The following is a 20,199-nucleotide window of genomic DNA, read 5'->3' on the forward strand; positions in this document are numbered from 1 at the left end:
ATAAATGCAAGCACAAATAAGAGTGAGGGTGAGAGACAGATAAATACCACACAAGAGACACGAAGATTTATAGTGGTTCGGTCTTAACCCCAAGACCTACTCCACTCCTCTCAAGTTTTGTCTCCTTGAGGAATCCACATCTTCCAACGAACTTAAATACGACGTTCATTTCGCCAAGTACAATCCGAGCGTCCAAGCTCCAAGAGTCTTAAATACGGCGCCCTTTGTTGCCAAGTTTACAATGAAGAAGAAGATAGAAGCACACTCTTTAGCCTCATGAAGGTTTGATACAATGTAAAGCTCACAAGAATCTCTCACAAATAATTACAACTAAAGCCTAATCCAATCTCAAAAGAATTCATCAAGATCAAAGCACAAGTGAGATGGAGAGAGATTTTACCCAAAAATAATGGCTAAATGATTTTCAAGGGTTTGATTGAGTTGGAGAATGTTCATCTTTTTTTTTTTGGACCCTTTGAATGGGTATATATGAAGTCCTAACTCAATATGACCGTTTCAGGGGAAAAACAGTCATTTTCGGGTCAAACAGTCAATTAGCCGTTCGACCCCCAACGGCTATTATTTTTTGAGTCCAGGGGCTTTCTCGGAGTTCCGAGAAAATTTCTCAGAATTCCGAGCTCGGAATTCCGAGCACAATTCTCAGAATTTCGAAACTGGATTTCCAACAGGATTTTCTGATTTTGTAAAATTCATATCTCCTTCGTTTCTTATTGGATTTTGACGTTATTATACACTACGTATATGAGAAAAATGAGAGCTATCTGTTAAAAATAGTTTAAAAACTATTTGAAAATATTTTAAACAAGTTTTGATAGGATTTAGTTGCTGGTCCAGGTTGTTTCTTCGGAACTCTTTTTTGTTCACTGTTGTGTTGAGTGCCATATGGGTCCCAACATGTTGGTACACCACCATGGCTATTCACTTATCCATTTAAGTCCTTAAAGGGTATGTTAGTCTCTTTGAAAAATATATTTTTAAGGGGTTTTAAGATGTGCCTTGATCAAGAGAAAACACAAGAGAGAAAGATGATGCATACTACCACTCTAAGTACTCTCTTGAACTTCTCTTGAGCTAATTTTCAATTTGATCTTCAATGAGGTGCTTGGCTTGCTTTGGGATCTTCAAAGGTGAGCTTTGCTTTGACTTCTCCAGTGGTGGTACAAGCTCCTTGGTCCTTTGCATTGGTTCTTGATCATTTTGGCCTTTATGATCTTCTCTGTATTTTCAATGCTTGATGTGAATGATGTTGAGCTTCTCCTTGGTTGATCCTCCAAGGTGTGTTTTGTCCAAGTGTGCTTTAACTCCTTTGTCCATTGGTTGGTTCATCTTCAAGTAAAGGCCATCTGTGTGTGTTAGTTCTATCATGGATTAACCTATAAATTTCATGTCCATAGCACAACACTCGAGGCAAACAATTAGTCCATAAACGACTAATCAATTTGAGTTTGTTAATCATCAAAACAAGGTGATTGAATGAACCCATGAGAACCCTTGGGCTAAGAATCTCCCCCTTTTTATGATGACAAACCAAATTGATTAGAGAGGTGGGAGGAATCTCTTATGAGGATTAGATAAACAATGTAAGTATAACAAGTGCCCATCAACATATGCATAAGATAAATTTAACAAGTTTTAGCATACATGCATATGGATTATGGACAATCTAATCAATTTCATACTTCTCCCCCTTTTGGCATAAGCAAAAAGGAAGGATACACAATTAAGCACAATATCAAAGCATCAAAGATTTTCAATCAAACTAGATTCTCCCCTAGGTTCTTTTCATGAATACAAGATAAACAATGCGTAGCACACATGATAAGAGCACAACAACATAGAAACAATACATTTAGTCTATGTTGGAAAAATTCAAAGAGACTTGACATTTTAGCACAATTTTGGGTATGATAATACATAAAACATGAAAAACATTCATATACACCCAAGACCCAATCAAACATGAATAATATGGCATTATAAGGTCTAAATATACTTATCTTGAAGAAAATAATCAAAATTTGAAGTTTAGCATGATAAGCCCCGAATTTTTTGAATTCCTATTAGAATCTTATCATGAGGTCATGTGTTGTTATAGACTCATCATGATAAGCAGGAATAGATATAATGAAAGTTAAGAACCCCCCTTTTGAATTGTCTTGCATATTGTTAACTTTTAGCACATTTCATGACATGACAGTGACGTATATCATGGGTACATGAGTGAAAAGGTAATATACTTTTATGAATGACGATCAACAACGATATTAAGATTTTAACACTAAAATAAAAAAGTTGATCATGAAATCTTTTTTTATTATTGTAGACACCCCATTTTGACCATGCCCTAAACCTTCCAATTTTGTGTCAAAACCCCATCAAATTAATGAATTAGGGTCCCAAAATTCATCCTAAGCTAGGGTAGGATCCTACCAAGCTTCCTGCAAAATTTCGTCAAATTCCGAGCGCGTTTGCCTAGCGAACGAGATGGGAGAGTGTCCGTAGTGTAAACCACAAAAGCGGGGTGGATTATCCTAGATGGGGCTGTTCAAGGTAACAGAGGGGGTGGCATTTTCTTATATAAAACCCGTTTTTCGTTACAAAGAAAAAGACTTTTCATTTTTTCTAAAAAAAAAATCAAAAAATCGCAGAGGAGAAATCCCCAAAATACAAAACCCTAATCCACCGATTCTCATCTCCGGCATCTTCTCCGGCAACACTCTAGCTCCGGCAACACTCTAGCTCCGGCCATTCCTCCGGCCAACTCCCGCCGGCAAACCTTCATCTTCTCCGGTTCTTCACGCCATAGCCATCTCTTCACCTATAAATAGAGGTTTTCTCCATTTTTCCCTAAACCCATTTTTCCGATCTGAACTCCATCTTCTCCGATCAAGCATCATTTTTCTGGATTTCAACCCTTTTTACCGGAGGCAAGTTAGTTTCGTCACGATTTCACCTCCCTTGATATATCTGCTATTCCTATTCACTAATTTTCCTTGTGAATCTCTGTTGAAACCCTAGCTATAGATCCAATTTGTTTTCACCTTAAAAATCCTTGGCCATAGCTCATTTTTCATTTAGAAAAATCACAGAGAGAGGGAGGGAGAAATTTAGCCTCAAACCCTAGCCATTGTCTTCATCTTCTCCGGTGGAAATCGCCGGAATTTCAGCCGCAGCTCTTGCCGGATTGTTTCTATCTGAAATTTCTAGTCTGATTCTTCTCATTTTCACACGTAAAAAAAAAAAAACTTTGATCTTGGCCTTATTTCCTTTGATCTGTCCTTAACCCTTAAAAATCAAGATTTGCTTCTTCTACATCTCTTGAAACCCCAAATCTATGGTTCCTGAAAGCCTAAAACCTTAGATTAGTCATTTTTCCGCTTTAGATCCTTAGGTCTACTTTATAAACCCTTAGATTTTATATGATTTTTGTGTTTATCTTCAATTTCTTCAGATCTATTTTTTTTACCCGCAAACCCTCATTAGACTCCCAAAAGCTTGAATTTTGTCTTCGAACCTTAATCAGAATGTTAAAATCTTAGCTTTAAAGTATAAAGCTTTAGATCAGAAAGCGAAGGAAGAATCAAGGAGAAAAAGGAGCTAAGCATTACTTGTTTCGAGTGAAGAAAATAAGCTCTAAGGTTGAAGAAGATTTGAAGAAGAATCAGGGAAGCACGAATTTGAGCACATCAAGCAGGTTCTTTGTTTCCGAGATTTTGATTGACATTGCCGACTGCTCAGGTAATTCTTAGCTATTATTATTTTTTTATTTTTTATTTTTTATGCGGTCTGGAATTTCCATGTCTTCTAGATACTTTAAATATTGATGTTTCGGTTTAAATTTACTAGCCCTGTTCTTAATCGCCATGTTTTTAATGGATTATAGACTTACACAAAGCTTGATTCATTAACCTTGAGTCTTCAGTTCTTTCGCCTGTTGAGTTGAGTAAAATCATAGGGGCTAAGGATATTAATAGTCTTGTTAGATTACTCAAAAGCAGATTTGGTTACATGCTACAAATTATGATTGATAAATGTGCTCTGTGGAGTTGGAAATGAATGATTGAATGATCTAAGAAGTAGATATATGAGAACTGTTACATTGGTTGAGATTCCCTGATCTATTCCTCAGTATTATATTGCTTTACATTGTGACATCTGTTCCATTAATTGGCGTCATTGTGTTGACTATGCTAGTTCAGTTTTTGTGAACCCTAGTAATTCATAGAGAAATTATCCATAGAGAATTACATTGATATCTCATTTTTTTTATAGAATCCACCGGGCATTCTAACATGGTATTTGGATGGGTTTCTTTAAAATTTGTGTTTGGTTCTTTGGCATGAATACTTCCTTGTCTAATGGTTAGACAAATTAGGCGTAAAGAGTAATTTAGGCGTTATTTTCAACTTCGAAAAACCAACCTTTGATTTCTAAGAGCTAATTTGACAGATATTCTATTGTTCATTCCTAAGTTGCTCAGTCTTTTATATATGACATTGCGCCTTGATACCTGTTGGTCAATTGTAGTAGTCTTATTTAGTAATTGTAACTGTTGCGGTAAATGTTATGTGCTCACAATTTTCGATGGTCAGCTGACATATATGATTTACTATAGTTGATTATGTAGTAAAAATAAGTGGTGTCATCATTAAAATAATATGGTATAAGCATCAGTTGACTGACTTGAATTTCTGAGTATTGTTGCATTGATTGTTCATTGGAAGTATTATTTTACACTATATGTAAATATTAATTTGGTCCTTAGTTGAAACTTGATTTATTGATTTTTGTTGGTTTGGAGTCATATCTCATAGGTTAAGGATCCACATGTGTTCATCATAATAATGCAGAGTAGCATTTAGATCTCGGAGTTTTTTCCTTAAATGGTCAGACGGCTGTAAGGGCGATGAAGGCGCTAGCCCAAGCCCACCATAGGGGACTTGCTCAATCCAAATAGCATTCCCCTCTTTCATTTAAAAGACTTGCCCAGTCTTTTAGATGTATACCTTTGAAACATTAGGAGCCTTATCATTGCACGGGCAATGAAAGAGTCATCTAGAGCCCACCCATTTTTAAAGAGACAAGCTATGTCTCGATAAAAAGTCAAATCATTCGGAGACAGGCTTTGTCTCATTAGCACCTCCTTTTTTAGAATTTCTAATTTCAGAGTCCGTCCTTAGCATAGGAATCTGTCCTTAGCTAGAGAGTCACTCATTCTTTCAGGAGTCAGTCCTATCATCATAGGGGTTAGGGTTTTGTCCAATCTTTCGTCAAGTCATGTCATTTTATCCAGTTCCTTGCAAGGTATAGGATGCTGTCCAACCCTTGCAGAGCTGTGATTCTGTTCTTTTCCCCCGCAAAGCATAGGATGCTGTCCAACCTTTGCGGGATATTCAGGAGTTTGCCCTACCCTTATGATGATAGGATTCTGTCCTCTTGTGTCAAAAACATAAAAAACATCTGAAAAACTAAAAATCTCAAAAATCTTGAGTCATTAAGAGTAGTTAGGAAATCTGTTCCGAACTACGTTGGTTTGATCCCTTTCCAATGGGTACGTTGTGCAGCTTGGGATCCACATCCCAGGTCCAGCCAAACCTTTAAAAATAAACATTTTAAACTTTCAAAAAAATACAAAAAACTCTTCAAAACCTTTTCAAAATGATCTTCCCTTAGAGTTAAGATTCTGTCCTAGACATTTAGGGTATTTTAGAGTTAGGAGTCTGTCCTGATTTGTATTGATATGATGTGTCCTGTCGTGTGAGTGTCCCTAGAGTTAGGAGGCCTCGAGTCGATCGGTTAGACATCTAGTTGAACCGATGGCTAGACTAGGAAGCATATAGCCAGCCCATGGTTTTCTTTAGGATGCATAGCCTAGTTACACATAGGATATAGGGCCCACCTGCATTAGCTTAAGGCTAATCAACTTGCATTAGTTAGGACATATAGAGAGTCCTGAAAATTACAATTCACATGAATTTAAGCAATTGTACAAAAAAGCTTTAAAAATCAGTCGAGTCTAGTGGAATCGAGTCTAGGATAGCGGTTCTAGATGGTTAGGCATAGTAGTTTAGAATAGGGCATCGAACTACGTTGACTCCGATTTCTTCCCGAGGCTGGGATACGTAGAGCAGCTGGGATGGACGGCCATCTTGGTCCGAGTCAGGTCGCATTAGAGTTATGACTCATTTTGTCCAGTCATGTATAGAATTGAATTGTGTTGTGTGTTTTGCTGTGTTTTCTTACTTTCATGTACAGATCCTATACCTTTAGCTGCAGCATTGTAAGCCCAAGGGTCTACTCTCCTATCTTGTTTTGATGATTCTAAACATAATTGATTGTGTTTTTGAATACTAATCAATTTGCTTTGAAGTGTTGTGTTTAAGATAGGATTGAACATTGAAGAAACCAACACACAACATGGTCATGCTTGAAGATGTACCAACACAAGAGTCAAAGGAGCTAAGTGGAGCTCACATTATCTCTCAAGCAAGCATACACAAGATGGAAGATCAATTGAAAATCTAGTCTAAAGAGAAGTTGAAAGCTGCATAGGTATCATTGTACATCCTGTCTCTTTAGATTTTCAAGTCAAGGCAAAGTGTTTTCAAAATGTTTTTCAAAGAACACTTAAAGAACTTTAAAGGTTTAGTGAATGATTATGTGGTGGACCAACATGTTGGGACCCTCATAAACATTCCATAATTATCATAAGAGTTGAGTTCCAAAAGCTAAAAAATCAAATAAGCAAAAAATACACAAACTGCTAATTTTTTAGGCTTCTCGGAGCTCCGAGCTCGGAACTCCGAGAGTTCTCTCGGAACTCCGAGAAATGGTCCAGTAGCTTCTGGCCATTTTCTCGGAAATTGTCCAGTAGAATATTTTGTTCTTCTGGCCGTTCTCTCGGAACTCCGAGAATATTTCTCGGAGCCCCGAGAATGGTTCTCGGAACTCCGAGAACCTCGCAACAGACCAAAAACTAGCCGTTGGGATTTAAATTAACTTGTGATTTTTGATATCCACACCCCCAAATGGTCATATTCTTTGGTGAGGCTATATATACAACATCTAGAGGATTCATTTCCTCTCTCTTGATGATTTGAAAACCTCCTTAAGCATTGAAGAAAACTTGCTACCCATTTTGTGCTTAAGATTTGATTCTTCCCAAACTTGCCTTGCACTTGCAAATTTATTGAGTTGGGATTCTTAGAGCTTTCACTTGCAACTACCATCATTGAAGAGCAATCAAGGATCTACAAAGAGCATCAAGCTTTCAAGAAGAAGCCAAGCTATTCAATCTTCACTTCTTGTATAGGTGGCTAGGGCATTCCTTATTTTAATTCCCTAGAGAGCAACCGCTTAGAACTCGGCGGAGAAGGAGAGTCTTTGTAAAGGTGTAAGGCCATCCTCATTTAATATCCCTTGGAAGTGTAGCCGCCTCGGAGCCGGGTATCGTGGAGGTCTCCAATAGTGGAAATCCTTAAGGACGATCTTAAGAAGAGTGGAGTAGGGCTTTGTCCGAACCACTATACATCGGTGTGTTCTTTCTTGTCTTGCATTTCCATTATTAATTCTTGGTTTGGCATTTCACTTTGTTTCTAATTATTTGCACTAACCAAATATTTAATTAAGTGAAGAAAATTCCAATTAGGTTCACAAGTAATTTTCAAAAGGGATAATTTAGTGTTAAAATTCAATTCACCCCCCCTCTTGTTTATTTCAAGCATGCATTCGTTTGCACACCAGAACTCAGACACCAATTAGGTATGACACTCATAACCTAGTTATTCTTAGGTGACACTTCTTTCATTTCTTTTTCTGTATGCTTATTTTTTATCTCCGAGACATGCATGATTAGATAGACGTCTTCTCGGAGATATTCATTCCTATTTCATATGACTTTCGCCCAAAACTCTTCAAAATCAATAATAAATGGCATAAGAGACCAGTTTCTTGCACTTGGGCGGATGAGGCGCTCTTTAGACCTTCCAAATTCGTAACCAGGCACGAACCCTCTTTTTATAATCTCTGGTTATCCGTTGCAACAGAGCATAGTATGGGATCCTTGGCCCACTTCCTTGGATGGCGACTCTTCTTTGTTTAAGGTACGCCTCGAATCTGGGCTAGTCCCCGAATCGAGAGGTATCTCACCTTATATCGCCACTCATGTTGTGAGAGGCATTCTTCTTTCGAGAGTTCCTTGGTAGAGCTCTCCATTCACGTGGATGATCCTGAGACTGTTCGCGCGTGGGGCACGTCCCCCGCTGCCTCTCTCTCTGATCGGGGTCCACAATTATTATTAATGATATGCAAGTTAAAGCACAAATATGTGGAGAATATTAAAATGGAGAATGCACACAAGTCATTAGGGTCCATATGATTCTAAATATAACACTGGTAAGCTCTCCCCCTTTGTCTTTATCATTGGCCTTAGGTGAAACCTATATTGCAAGGCATGACATAACACAATAGGCCAAAGGTAAGAAAGTGAATACATGGCCAACAAAGAAACTTATCATGATTATATATACCAAATAACTTTATAAACACATGATAATGATGTCTAATCAAAGGAAATAAGATAAACAACTCTTAGAAAGATCCTATGAAAGAGATTCGAGGGAATACACAAGGTAGACCACTAGAATGGAAACTTATCCTTGGAATGACAATTACCACATATTGATACGAAAATGATACCAAATGAAATCAAATAGATGATCCAAGATAAGTATGAAGCCTAATAGGCTATGACCTTAAAATCTAAGCTATGGGCTTACTTGTATTAAACTCAAAATACAGAAACAAGCACAAGAAAATGCCAAACAACCCATATGGAGTAACAATACTCCAAGTGAGTAAACTTATCATATGAGGAATGACATACACATTTAGAATCATATGATAAGACATAAAAGACAAGATTAACTTTAAAGCTCTCTTTGAGAAATAATCATGCAATTCATGAATCCAAATGGTTGTCCTTACATATAGACTACAAGAGATTTTGGATATATTTTTCAAAGGATACCAAGTTAGACTCAACCCTTGGGCTACAAAGACACTCTACTCTCTAAGTGTCGGTTTATCATGAATAAAATTATAGCCATAGTCTAGCTCATCATCATAAACAAGTATAGCACAAAGGATTTTCAGTTTTTGGCTCATGCTCCCTCTAAGTGTGATATTATTTTTATAAGTTCAATTTTTTGCTTCCCTTAAGTATATATCATATATACTAGACAGAAAAATCACACAACAACATATACCTATCCATGTTTGAGATGATGGCACAAGACCATATGATTAAGTGTTTTAATTAGATGAAGGTACCGTCTCCATCTTAAAAACTAAGAAGGCTAAGGGTACCAATTTAGTAGCTTTTAAGGTTAAGGTTTGACATCTCATACACGTGGGTGCCACACAAAATAAGGGGTGATAACTATTGAATATATATATATATATATATATATACCAATAAGACTCAATTCTATAGAACTTAGACATAAGAGATGGACTATAAGTTCTAATATCTAAGAGAGACATCCATGGCTCATGAAGGTGAGAGTAAACCTCATGAGAGAGATATGATGCATATCAAAACATCCATGGATAGTCCACAATGTTTGGACAAGATAATCATGACAAATGATGTGCAAGGTCTAAACATCTACATCCTACATCCACAACCACCCATGTAATGACAAGGCATTAAGTACAAAGTGCATAATCCTATAGAAAAACCAAAAATGTGTGGGAGACACATGTTCCCATCACAAAGTATAGGGTATCAACCACCAAGGTGAAATATGTCCAAATAAGATATTTGATTCACAAGATGTTTTCAATTTTACTTAAATACATTGCATCTAGACCATTTTCAATTTTTTCTACAAAATATATTCCATAAGAATCTAAGGATGGATCCAAGGATTCTAAGGATAAATATCAACTGAACAAACTACCTTGGACACATGCATTCCAAAAAGGATTTTCAAAACTATATGAATAATTTATATTACTTGTAAAGAGCAAGATTCACATTAGTCATGAAAAAATATCCAATTAAAACCTTTGAAAATACATATACTTACAACTCATCAAAGACTTTACATATAATGATAATCATTTAGGTATAATAGGAAAGTCTAGTGATAGTGTAAAGGATAACTACGTGCATAGAGATTTTCAAATACATTTTCTCACATAGGGCATAAAAAGTTGTTTAAGAAAGGATTTGAAACAATTTTCCTAGACATGACATTTAAGCACATAATTTTGCTAGAAAAAATAAATAAATCAATTCAAGTATATACTAATTTAGCAAATGCCATTTTTATCCAAATTAGAGTTCAAATATGAAAGATATACTCTTATGGGTTTAACTTGAACTCATGGGCAATGAAGAGGTTGATATTCATGTAAGATCAATCATGGTTTTCACATTAAGTGCTCTATTGTGGTTTTACATGTGGATGACTACTAAGTGCAAAAGGATCTAAGTCTTAGTGAGTGCACTTAGAGTAGTATATATAGATACACAATAATCAAACAATATAAGTCTATTGTATCTATAAGTTATTTCTTTAAAGAAAAATATGATTTTTAAAACACATATGAGGCTAGATGCAAGAAAATAATAATGTGACATCTAGCACCCAAATAAACTCAAGGGATATGACATTTAAGCTCAAGATTAACTAGACACATGGGAATCAAGCATATTATATCTAGAAGTATACATTCCATGGGATTTGACAATTTTAGCTCAAATATAAACTAGACATCAAGTGAGATATCTAGGGAACATTTTCTAATAGATATAACAATTTAGTGCAATGTGTCAAAGTCTAATACAAATCAAGTTTTAATCATATAGACTTTGGATTTTAAAAAAAATAAATATTTAAGCACAAAATATGGATACATGGCATTCATGCAAGATAGACATTTTTGTATCCAAACAACCATTTTCATATGATATAAATATTGAAGCACATCCCTACATCTACTAAGTCATAAATAGATCAAGTAGGCGGTTTTAGAACCCAAACCATCTTGGGTCCATGCAAGTTTGTTCTATGGAGAAAATCATCTTTTCTAATCCACACATACTTGTAAGATTTCACAAACCTAAGTCTACACATAGATTTGTGATGACCTAATCTACCACAATAATCACATGAATAATAAGAATAGGTAGATGAGGATCTAGATGAATAACTACAAGAATGCATAGGTACACAAACATGTTTAGCATTCATTTCTTGTAGGGATTTGTTTTCCAACTCTAGTATTTCTTTTTCTAATTTTATCTCTTCAATTTCTTCTTTTAGAATATTTAGTTCATGAGATGTGTTTACCCATAGTTTCTCTTCTTTTGTTTTTAATTCCTCTATTTTCTTTTCTAATTTTTTGTTGTTTTCAATTAACTTCATTTCTTCTTTAAGCAAATTTTGATAGTAATTTTCAAGGTTTTCAAATTCCTTAGAAATTGAGTTGAGAGAGTTTTTAAGTTTTTGATTCTTGGAGACTTCAAGATTTAAAGCTTCATTTAGTTTCTCACATCCATCAAGAAGTTCATCAATTGTAAGAGACTCATCATTATCATTATCTTCTTCATTGTTGTTTTCTAATGCCATAAAATATTTTACATTAAAAATATTTCAAGTGAGGTCAATATTTCTTTGGCATTTTTACAATTAGCTATTTTATCAAACATGTGAGAATGTAAGGCACAGCATATGGCATTCATAGCTTTTGAGTTCAAGCAATATAATCTTTTATCATATTCACTAATTTTTCTAGATTTAGAGTTTAGTATAAAACCATTTTCAATTACTTTTAATAATTCACTATCTAGACTCTTAAGATAAGACCTCATATGGATCGACTAAGATCCATAGTCGGTTCCATCAAAACAAGGAAGTCTAGAAGCCATTAGGTTAGCAATATAGATCTTTTCTCTTAAAGAAATTTGAAAGTTCAAAAATCTATATAAGGGCCTTTAGCTTTGATACCAAGTGAAATCCCACTAGGCAACCCAAGAGGGGGGTGAATTGGGTGTCTTTAAAAAATTTATCCTCTATAAAAACTTTTGTAAGATTAGTTTCAAAATCTTAAATAAATATCCTCTCTTAGACCTTTTGTCAAACACTTGTTAGATGGGTTTTGAAAACCCTAGTTGATTATTCCATTTTTAATCTTTCTATCAAAATACTTGGTGGATGATTAAGGATTACAAATATAATGCAAATTCCACAACAAGATAAATGAACAAGATGAATGGTTTCTTTTTGGCCTTTTATCAAACACTTGGTGGATGGTTTATGCAAACTTAATTAAAAAGATTATAGGGGTTAATTAGCAAGGTACTAGATAAGCAAGTTAATTACCAATGCTAACTACTCACTCAATTCTAAGTGTATAAATGCAAGCACAAATAAGAGTGAGGATGAGAAAGAGATAAATACCACACAAGAGACACGAAGATTTATAATGGTTCGGTCTTAACCCCAAGACCTACTCTACTCTTCTCAAGCTTCGTCTCCTTGACGAATCCACTATCTTCCAAAGAACTTAAATACGGCGTTCCTTTCGCCAAGTACAATCCGAGCGTCCAAGCTCCAAGAATCTTAATACGGTGCCCTTTGTTGCCAAGTTTATAATGAAAAAGAAGATAAAAGCACACGCTTTAGCCTCTTAAAGGCTTGATACAATGTAAACCTCACAAGAATCTCTCAAAAATAATTACAACTAAAGCCTAATCCAATCTCAAAAGAATTCCTCAAGATCAAAGCACAAGTGAGATGGAGAGAGATTTTACCCAAAAATAATGGCCAAATGATTTTCAAGGGTTTGATTGAGTTGGAGAATGTTCATGTTTTTTTTTTTTACCCTTTGAATGGGTATATATGAAGTCCCAATTCAATATGGCCGTCTCAGGGGCAAAACAGTCATTTTTGGGTCAAACAGTCAACTAGCTGTTGGACCCTCAACGGCTATTATTTTTTAGTTCAGGGGCTTTCTCGGAGTTCCGAGAAAATTTTGCGGAATTTCGAGCTCGGAATTCCAAGCACAATTCTTGGAATTCCGAAACTGGATTTCTAGCAGGATTTTTTAATTTTGTAAAATTCATATCTCCTTCGTTTCTTATCCGATTTCGACGTTCTTATACTCTATGGATATGAGAAAAATGAGAGCTATCGGTTAAAAATATTTTTAAAAATATTTGAAAATATCTAAAACAAGTTTTGATAGGATTTCGTTGCTGATCCAGGTTGTTTCTTCGGAATTCTGTTTTGTTCAATATTGTGTTGAATGCCATATGGGTCCCAACATGTTGGTACACCACCATTGCCATTCACTTATCCATTTAAGTCCTTAAAGGGTGTGTTAGTCTCTTTGAAAAATATATTTTTAAGGGGTTTTAAGATGTGCCTTGATCAAGAGAAAATACAAGAGAGAAAGGTGATACGTACTACCATTCTAAGTACTCTCTTAAACTTCTCTTGAGCCAATTTTCATTTGATCTTCAATGAGGTGCTTGTCTTGCTTTGGGATCTTCAAAGGTGAGCTTTGCTTTGACTTCTCCAGTTGTGGTACAAGCTCCTTGGTCCTTTGCATTGGTTCTTGATCCTTTTGGCCTTTATGATCTTCTCTGTGTGTTCAATGCTTGATGTGGATGATGTTGAGCTTCTCCTTGGATGATCCTCCAATGTATGTTTTGTCCAAGTGTGCTTTAGCTCCTTTGTCCATTGGTTGGTTCATCTTCAAGTAAATGCCATTTGTGTGTGTTTGTGCTATCATGGATTAACTTATAAATTTCCTGTCCATAGCACAACACTCAAGGCAAACAATTATTCCATAAACGACTAATCAATTTGAGTTTGTTAATCATCAAAACAAGGTGATTAAATGAACCCATGAGAACCCTTGGGCTAACACAATTCTTCGTCATCACCTACATTACAAGTAAAAGCAACACCTTTCACTTTTTTCATTTTATTTTCAATTTCGGGTGCTTTTGTTTTGAAAATGATTTCATGAGTTATCAAGGACTGTATTAGTTCATCTAGATTTAATATGTTCATGTCCTTGGCTTCGGTGATTGTGGAGGTTTTGGATTCCCATGATAGAGGTAAGGATCTAAGAATTTTGGTTACTAAATCTCGGTTTGAAGATTGTTTCCCAAGTCCCCTTAGCCCATTGACTTAGTTAGTGAATCTAGTATACATATCGGCAATGGTCTCATCGGGTGTCATTTGAAAAAGCTCAAATTGGCTAAATAGATGATTCATTTTAGATTCCTTAACTTGGTTAGTTCTTTCATGGGTAACTTCTAAGGTATCGCAAATTTCTTTAGCCGAATTCAAGTTTAAAACTCTATTGAATTCTCCGGGTGACAAAGCACAAATTAAAGAATTCATGGCTTTGGCATTATAGTTTGAGGCTTATTGTTCGGCTTCGGTCCATTCATTTAGATTTCTAGTGGGCAAGGTATATCCATTTTGAACGGCTCTCCAAATTTGGTAGTCTTGGGTTAAAAAAATTTTCATTTTGGTTTTTCAATATCCAAAATTTGTTCCATCAAAATAAGGTCGCCTGGTGTTTGAGTAACCTTCATGGTGTTGAGCGTAGTTTGCCATTTTTAGGATCTTTTCTATAGACCGGTTAGGATTTAAAAAAAATAGAGACGAGGCTATGATACCAATTGAAATAAAGGTCTATGGAACCAAGAGGGGTGTGAATTGGTTTTACCAAAATTTTATCCCTTTTTGAATTCAAATCTTAACCTAATTCAAAATTTTCTTCTCTTGCTTAGTTTTTTATTAGTTCAAATAATATCAAAGTAAAAAGGAAATGCTAAACCAAATACAAAAATGAGAGTGCAAGAATAAGAAAAGAACACACCGATGTATAGTGGTTCGGGCAAAGCCCTACTCCACCATTCTTGAGATCGTCCTCAAGGATTTCATCTATTGGAGACCTCCACGATCCCCGGCTGCGAGGTAATTACAATCCCAAGGGTATTAAATGAGGATGCCCTTGCCACCTTTACACTGACTCTCCTTCTTCGCTTAGTTCTAAGCGTTTCTTCCCTAAGGTATTAAGAATAGGATGCCCTACCCACCTTTACAATGAAGAAGAAGAATGATATGCCTTCCTTTAAGGCTTGATGCACAATGAAGTCTCCTTGAATGCTCTCCAAGATAACACAAATTGAATCCTAAACCCAAACTCAAAAGATTGCAAGTGCAAGGCAAGTTTGGTGGAGAAAACAAAAGCTTAAGCAAAAATGGGTTGCAAGTATCTGTAAATGCTTAAGATTATTTTTCAATTATTCAAAAAAGTGTTAAAAGAACCTCTTGAATGTGTATTTATAAGCCCTCATCAATATATGACCGTTTGGGGGTGGAGGTAACAAAAACACCCCAAAAATTAACTAGCTGTTTGAAACACAACGGCTATATTTTTTGCTATCGCGACATTCTCGGAATTCTGAGTATAGTATAATACTTCCTGAACCATTTCTCGGAGTTCCGAGAAAATTCTCGGAATTCAGAGAAAATGTCCAGAGTATAAATTATACTTCCTGGAACATTTCTCGGAGCTCCACGGGATTTCTCGGAGTTCCGAGCTCGAAGCTCCAAGAAAACTCTCGGAGTTCCGAGAAGCCTATTTTCAGCAGTTTTTCAATTTGTTTGAGCTGATTTTCTTTTGGGCTTTTGAAACTCTATTTTTATGATAATTTGGAATGTTATGAGGGTCCCAACATGTTGGTCCATCACACAAACATTCACTTAATCAATTAAGTTTAATACAGGAAGTGTTAGTCTTTTTGAAAAACATATTTTGAAAAGCTTGCCTTGACTTAGAAATCCAAAGAGAAAGGATGTACAACAAGTCTAAGTATAGCTACACTTCTCTTTGGTCTTGGTCTTCATAGATCTTCCATTTGTGTGCTTGCTTTGCTTGAGTGTGTTGAGGTGAGCTCCACATTGAATGTTCTTCCATGGTAAGTTAGCCCACGTGAATTCTAGCTCCTTTGACTCCTGTGTGGTGCATCTCCAAGCACGACCAAGTAGTGTGTTGGTTTCTTTCATGATTATCATGTCTTAACGCAACACTTCAAGGCAAATTGATTAGTATTCAAAATCATAATCAATTTAGTTTGAGAATCGTCAAAACAAGGTAAAAGGATGAGCCCTTGGGCTTACAGTCTTAGCTCTGATACCAATTGAAATCCCAAGTGGGCAACCAAGAGGGGCGTGAATTGGTTCCCTTTTAAGAATTTGCTCTTTTTAAATCCCTTTTTAAGATTCACCCTTGATCTAATCTTGTGCTAATCAAGTTTTAGTTGAGTTGTGTGGATTTGAAATCTTAAAGCACTTTTGAGAGTTTAGTTAGTAGATTACACAAGATGATTTCCTAGTTAGTTAATATGATATAACAAAGATGATTATGAGCTAACTAGAGATAAAGAGGCATTCGTAGAGAAGAGATAGAGATGATAGAGAAAGTACCACACATGAAGCACACAAGATTTTATAGTGGTTCGGTCTTCAATAGACCTACTCCACTCTTCCAAGTTTGTCTCCTTGGATGGGATTTCACTATAGCTAAATCCCCGGGCCTTACAAGAACCTTTTCCGCCTCCGAGGGAACAGACCCTCTTTGCACAACTGCCTCCATGAAGTCAACCCTAATCGCCCACTGCTTCAAAGGGTACAACTTCTCTTCGCGAACCCCCTCCAAGGAGATTAACCCTCTTTGCAAACCGTCTCCAAGGGTATTAGTCCTCTTTGCGAACCAGATTCACTTTTGTTGTTGGGCCGAATCGTAGACCCCGATTACAATGAAAAATAGAAGAAGATGAAGTGCATTCAATGCCTCTTGATAGGCTAATACAAACAGTCAAAACCTCACAATCTCTCCAAAATATTATACCAATAAAGCCCTATGGAGATCTTCTTCAAGTATGGAAATGCAAGGTTAACAGCTCTTGAAGAGAAACAATGGATTTTGAAGGTTAAAGCTCAAATAAGGTTTTCATTAAGTCCAAAAGTTCTTTAATCCATGATAGAATAGTATATTTATAGTCCATAATGATTCATGACCGTTTGGGGGTGATTTGGGCAAGAAAAGATCCCAAACGGATCAAAAAAACAACTAGCGGTTAAGCCCCAACGACTAGTTTTTCGCGCTGTATCGATCGACCGGGGTAGCGCGGTCGCCCGCAGGAGGACGTCTAGAATTTCAAAAAATACAATTTTAGTGCTCCAGTAGACTGGGGTGAGGAGTTCAACCGGGCCGGTCGACCGCGGTTGCAAAAACAGTTTTTTGCCGCGATCTTTTAAAATTCGTATCTCACTCGTTTCTTATCAGATTTTGACACTCTTATACTTGATTTAAATGGAAACGATGAGATCTATATGTTAAAAAGCTCAAGTTGAAGATCCCACAAGCATGCTTAGCAAGTTCCAGTAGAAGCTTGGAGTTGAACAAGCATTGGTAACACCTCATGTACCTCTCAACATGCTTTGAAGAATGGAGGAAGTCACGAGAACCAAATCAAGTTGAAGAAGTTCACTCACAAGTCAGAGATGTCCAAGAAAGTGTGGAGGAGCCAAGCAATCCAAGAAGACTCAAGGGTATACACTTTAGATTGTATTTGAAGTCCACTTGTTATTTGTATTTGCACTTTCAAAAAGGGTTTTCAAAATTGTTTCATTAAAACTTATTTGATATCTTTAGAAATCATCAACACTCCCCAAAAACATGTTTGAAAACCTTGGACAAAAGCCCAAAGACCAAGGCCCAAGTCCCTCAAATTTTGTAATTAAAACTGAGATTTCAAAGCAGGGCCGGTCGACCGGGGTTCCTTGGGCGACCGCGGTAAAGGGGCTGGAATTCCAGCACCTGCCAAATTTTACCGGGCCGATCGCAGATATGTTTTGGTCGATCAGAAACAAATAAATCATGGTCGGGTCGGTCGACCGCCATAGGGTCGGGCGACCGCAGATAGGGATCTGGACAAAAATAAAATATCAAGAATACTCACCACGGCCGACCGCGACACCTCAGTCGACCGCAGCGGTTAGAAATTTCAAAATAAAAAAAGTGAGAGCCCGATAGGGTGGGCGACCGCAACACCTCGGTTGACCGCGCCGGTATCGAAAACTAGCTGTTGGGGCCTACGCAGTTTGCTTTTTCTTAATCAGTTATTTACCACATTGCTCACAAACGGTCATATTCTTGTATGGACTATTTATACCCTATCCTAGCCCAACTAAACAACCTTTTGCAAGATCGTTTCAAATCTATTTTAGCTTACACCATCAAATCCAAGGTTTTTTAGTTATCCTCTTTATGCTTTGATTTGTGAATTTACATTCAACAAGAGGACCTCCATAGGGCTTTATATTTGTTATCTTTTGGAGAGTTTGTGAGCCATCATTTTTGTAATCCGCCTATCCAAAGGCTTGAGAGTTTTTCTATTTGTTCTTCTTTGTATTGATGGTCTCTGATTCGGCCCAGTAAAGAAAGATGAATCAACATTTTGGAGAGGGGTTTTCCCTTCGGCCTTAAGGAGAAGCTTGATTGTATTGAGGGTCTTCGATTCTGCCCGATAACATAGGAGAATTCGGAGCTAGAGGGTTTATCCCCTCGGAGGTGGAGAAGGTGTTTGTAAAGCTTTCATCATTAGTGGAGTACCCAAGGAGCTAAAATTGAAAAAGTGGAGTAGGTCTGGTTGATAGACGGAACCACTATAAATCTTGGCGTCCTCATTGTGGTGTGCCTCTTCTTCTCCCATTTTCTTTGGTGATTGGTAACCTCTTTTCCTTTGTATTTATTTTTTAATCTATATTAACAAGGGTTAGGTTTAGACTAGTGTTAATGTCAAAATCCTAAATAAACTTAAAATTGCTTAAATTGATAAATTAATTTTAATACCACACCTAATTAAGACAAATATTTTTAATTAACCAATTCACCCCCCCCCCCTCTTGGGTTGCCACACTTGTATTTCAGCTATTTAGATAATAGGGCTTGCATTCTCAGAAATTCAGTAGCACAACGACGCTATTTGAACGAAGGAGCTTCGGGTTTGCCGAGATTTCGGCAGAAGAACGGTTCTTAGTTAGAAAATAGGGCCTCGCGCTCTTTGAAATTCAACAGAGTAACTACGCTATTTGGACGAAGGGACTTTGGGATTGCCGAGATTTTGGCAGAACAACGGCTCTATTATGAAAAAATAGCTCGTAGTTCTGCAAAGTTTGACAAAATAACAGCGTTGTTTGAAGGGTGTCGCTCCGACTCTTCAGAATTTCGGAAGAAAGCCGACGCCCAGTGTGAGCAACCTATGAAGTTCTATACTTTCTCCCTTCTAAAACAAAGAAACTAAGGTTTTCTGATATTCAAAAGGGTTTTTGAACTGAAAAACCAGAAAAGAAAAAACTAGAAGTTTTAAAAACTAAAACCAGAGAATAGTTAAAACTAAAATTCTGATTTTTACTCTTACCTCCCCTATTAATTGGGGGTCGGGTTCCAAACGAATTTGGAAAAATCCAAATTCGCAAGGTGGGAAAATGGGCCTGTGACATGTCAGCAACATTCGAAAGATGAGATTTTTTGTCTTTTTTCTTCGAAAAATGTGATTTTTCGTTTCTTTTGACGAGTTTTCAGGAAGTTTCGGCTGACCGTAACTCCTCCATTTGGACTCCGAATCACACATGGTCAGATCCGTTGGATTTCTCGTTCCGAAGAGATTCAAATGAACCTGATATGGGCGGTTTTCGGAACACGAAGTGTTTTTGAGTAAAAACGAATGTTTTTTACTCAAAGCTAACTTCTCGGTTGAAAGGCCGTGTGAAAATGAACTTTTTGGCCATGCTGTGGACGGCGGGACACCGTGTAAAGTCGGGCTTTTGTTTCACCTCCGGGGTAAAGTTCTTTTTTGAAAAATTGTCCTAGTTTCATAACCTAGAGAGAGATTGATAGAAAGACTACAGGTGTTATGGGACTCGTCATGAGACTCTTCCTCGCGACAACCTATCATTAGTTCCACCTTGACAAAATTGGGTGTCTACAGTTGGATATGAGAAAGACTTTTATTTTATTCTTATCTATTAGTTGTTGTGCTTTATCCAGAGAGTTTTACATGTGTGGTCTTTAGAT

This window comes from Tasmannia lanceolata, unplaced genomic scaffold (genome assembly GCF_043159265.1).
Source record: "Tasmannia lanceolata isolate RefF3 unplaced genomic scaffold, GAP_Taslan_0.1 ptg000019l, whole genome shotgun sequence".
Classification (NCBI taxonomy): Eukaryota; Viridiplantae; Streptophyta; class Magnoliopsida; order Canellales; family Winteraceae; genus Tasmannia; species Tasmannia lanceolata.